Source organism: Panthera pardus, unplaced genomic scaffold, assembly GCF_024362965.1.
Source record: "Panthera pardus isolate Hobbes unplaced genomic scaffold, ASM2436296v1 HiC_scaffold_161, whole genome shotgun sequence".
NCBI classification, from domain to species: Eukaryota; Metazoa; Chordata; class Mammalia; order Carnivora; family Felidae; genus Panthera; species Panthera pardus.
In genome coordinates this window covers 47,501-51,260 of record NW_026526723.1, presented here as the reverse complement: position 1 = coordinate 51,260, position 3,760 = coordinate 47,501, and positions in this window count along the sequence as shown.

Genomic DNA, 3,760 nt, shown 5'->3' with positions numbered 1-3,760 from the left:
CCACGCGGTGCACTTGCACCCATGTTCCCCGTACCTGTTTGTGGTCTTTGGACTTCGTCGTGGCCCCGTGCGGCGAAGGACTTTGCTTAAGCTTTATCCGTGGTCGTTTGTTTATCCATCACCCCCTTTCTGTCCCCCCCCCCCCCCCGCAGCTTGGTTTGTTATGTTTCCGAGAGAGACGCTCCCCCGCTTGACCCAATAGAATAAAAACGGCTCGTCCGTCCGTTGTTGTTCTGGGAGTACTCTCTCGCGTGGTTTCGGTTTGACCGTCCGTCTCTCCCTCCCTCCCTCCCTCCCTTCCTGCCCGCCGAAATGTGTCTAAGTCCTCCCGGGAGCGCGGGCGCGCCGCCTGGGCCGCTCTGGGCCGCCCGTGCCCGGCCTGCCCGGTGTGTGCGGGGAATTTTCCGCGCACGTCCGCCTCGGCCGGCCGGGGAGTCGAGTGGCCGGTCTGCCCCCCCCCCCCCCCCCCCCCCCGCCTTTTCAGCGGCAGCCGCCCCGATGCATTTTTCTTTCTTTTTTTTTTTTTTTAAATTTTTTTTAACGTTTATTTATTTTTGAGACAGAGAGAGACAGAGCATGAACAGGGGAGGGTCACAGAGAGGGGGACACAGAATCTGAAACAGGCTCCAGGCTCTGAGCTGTCAGCAAAGAGCCCGACGCGGGGCTCGAACCCACGCACCGCGAGATCATGACCTGAGCTGAAGTCGGCCGCTCAACCGACTGAGCCACCCAGGCGCCCCCCGATGCATTTTTCGAGTGTCCCTTGGGCTGCCGGGGTCGCGCCGTGCCGGCCGGCCGGGAGCTCCCGAGGCGGACGCCCTCCGCCGGCCTGGGACCGAGAGGCGGCATCCGGAGTGGGCCGGGACGAGATCGGGCGGCCGGGCCGCCGGCTGTGCGCCCTCTCGGCCCCGAGATCGCGAGCTGTCCCCGCTGACGTTTCGGTCGGTTGTCGGGCGCCACCTGGCGGCCGCTTTTATATAGCGTTTCCCCTCCGGAGCGTCGGCGACGTCGGCAAGGGATGCGATTCGGCCGCGGTCCCCGGGGCGGAGTTCCAGAAGGCCGGCGACGTTGGCGTGATCGTCCCGCTGTCGTCGGGGCGCCGGCGGCTGGTGCACTTGCCGGAGATTGAACCTCCGGGTATATGGGGGAGTAGCGGCGGCGCTCCCTGGGAGCGAGCCGGGGTGGGGGGCTGCCCGGACGGGTCGACCAGCACCCGCCGGTGCTTTCCTCCCCTCCCACCGCCCCCCCGACCGCGGGGACCGTCCGGGGCCGCCACCCGGAGACTGTGGCCCCGTGGGTCGCTTGTCGGTCCTTCCCTGCCAGGCGTCTTTTGTCTTCCCTCCCGCTTCGCGGTCGGGCCGGGCCGGGCCGGGCCGGGCCGGTGAGGACCGTCCTGAGCCTTGAGGGGAAGCCCGCGGAGGGCGCGATGGGCCCGGGCGGGGGCACGCGTGGTGCTCCCGGTCGTTGGACCCGATTTTCTCCCCAGATTTTCCGAGGCCCGCTGCGGAGTTGGGGACCGGGCCGCGAGGGGAAGCCCGTATAGGGCGCCAACGCCGGCGCGCCCGCGATCCCCGTTGAGGTCCTGTCGTCGGGGGCGCCTCCGCGCAATTCAGACCCCCCCCAAAACAGTCCCAGCCGGGGGTCGGGGACTGGCATGGGGCCGGTCTTGCGAGGTCCGGGGAGGCTTCCGCAGGCGACAGCGCGGAGTGTTTTATTTTTCTAAGTCCCGACCCGGAGACGACCCGTGGACGGGCGAACGTGTAACGGGGCAGGGCCTACCCGGCCATCCTCCCCCCCCATCCCGCGATTCCCCGGTCGGTCGGTCGGTCGGTCGGTCGGTCGGTCCCGGGGTCGACCAGATGGCCCCCGGGGACTTCCGGGGGGGGTGGGGTTGCTTGGCGGTGATGGGAAGATGCTTGGGGCCCGTGGCCGGGCCAGGGTCCCAGAAGGTCCCAGTGACCTGTGGCTCGGCCCCGCCTGCCAACGCGGTTATTTTTGTCTCCTGAAAGAGGTACTTTTTGCTGCCAGGTAGGTGCTGACACGTTCTGATGTGGCGGTTGTCATCCTGTAAGAGAGACTTGGGCCTCGTCGCCGCTGGCTGGCGTGGCTCCGGGCTTGGCGGTGACGCCGAGCCGAGCCCGACTCCGCCCTTTGCCCGCCTGCTTGCTCGAGCCGTCTGCCTGGGCCTGCGCGCCGGCTCTCGTGCATCCAGGTGTGGTTCAGGCTGTGGCGCCACCTCCGGTCTCTGGCACCCGAGGGCGGCGTGGGGAGGCGGCGTGGGTCTTCTACCCCGTGCGCTCCCCGCTGCGGGCACCCGGCCGTGGCCGTGACAAACCCACCCTCGCAAGGCTCCGTGCCGCGTGTCAGGCGTTCCCTTTTCCCCTTGTGGGTTGTCCGGCTGCCTGTTCCCTGGGAGAGGTGGGGGAGGGGTGCTGGCGAGGCTGAAGCAGGTCCTCCTCTGGTCGCTGTCCTCGCCGGGCGTTTCCCCAGCCCCCTCCTCACCCCAGGACTGCCTCGTGTGGCGGTAACCGATCGATGTGGTGATGTCGCGCTCTCCCGGGCCGGGCCTAAGCCGTGTCAGACGAGGGACGGACACTCCTGGTGAGTGGGACCGCTCTTCTCGTTCTGCCTGCGGGCCCCATGCTCCTCCTTCCCGCCTGTGGGCGGCGCGGGGGGTTGCGGAGGGGTGCGGACTCCGGCCCGACCCCGGCCTCCCGTCGCTGCGGGACCGGGGTCGGCTGACGCAGCGGACACTCTCGCTGGCCTCTCTTGGCTGTGTTGTGGTGGGCGGCCTCCCTGTGGTGGGGGGGCTGCACCCGACGCCACGCTGCTCGCCGCCTGGGCGTGCTGAGCGCGTGGCGCCTGGCCCTCCGTGGTGCCCCTGGAGCGCTCCAGGTCGTCTCAGGTGCCTGAAGCCGAGTGGTGGCGCCGTTCCCTGTTCCCAGCGGACCCCCCTTTGGGTCGCCGCCGTTGGCGGAGTTGCCCGAGGTGGGCGGGTGGCAGAATCGGTGAAGGGAGGCACACCCGTTCCCCCCGCTGCGGGGAGCGGGCGCCTTGTCGTCCCCGCCCCGCCACGGGCCGCTGTTGCCCGGAGGGGTGCGGGGGGCTGACTTGGTGGGGCGAGTTGAGCGATCGTGGCGGGCCGAGCCGGCGCCGTGGCGCTTGGCCGAAACTCCCTCTGAGCGAGGACTGTCGGTTTCTTGCCCAGCGCGTTGCTGCCGGTGTTTTGCCTCGGTTTTTCTCGGGCCTCACCCGGAGGCGCGGCGCTCCTTCCGGGCGGCGACACGAGCAACCGCGCGTGGGGAAGGCAGGTGGCCCTCGTTGTGGGCCCTGACCGCGAATGCTCAGGAATGCCCTGTGTCACTCCGTTGCCGTGGACCTTTCTCCCCCGCCCCGGGCCCTGGTGGCCCCGGGAAGAAACGCCTTTTATCTGGCGGGTCCCGATGGGGGGGACGAATTGGGTGGGGGGCGGCGCGCCCTTGGTGAGAAAGCCTTCTCTAGCGATCCGAGAGGGTGCCTTGGGGTACCGGAACCCCCCAGTCGCTGCACCTCCTGTGCGCGTAGTGGCCACCTGTGTCAGGGTGACTGCATGCCCTTGTGCGTGTTAGGCGGAGCCTTCTCTCCCGCGCGAGAGGAGGTCTGTCGGCCCCGCGGTGGGGCCGAGCGCCGCTCTTCGCCTACCGCGGCCTGCGCCTCCCCCCTCTGAGTCGGGGGAGGGTCCCGCCAGGCCTGGCCGGTGTCCGGTGCCGTGGCCCGTGTG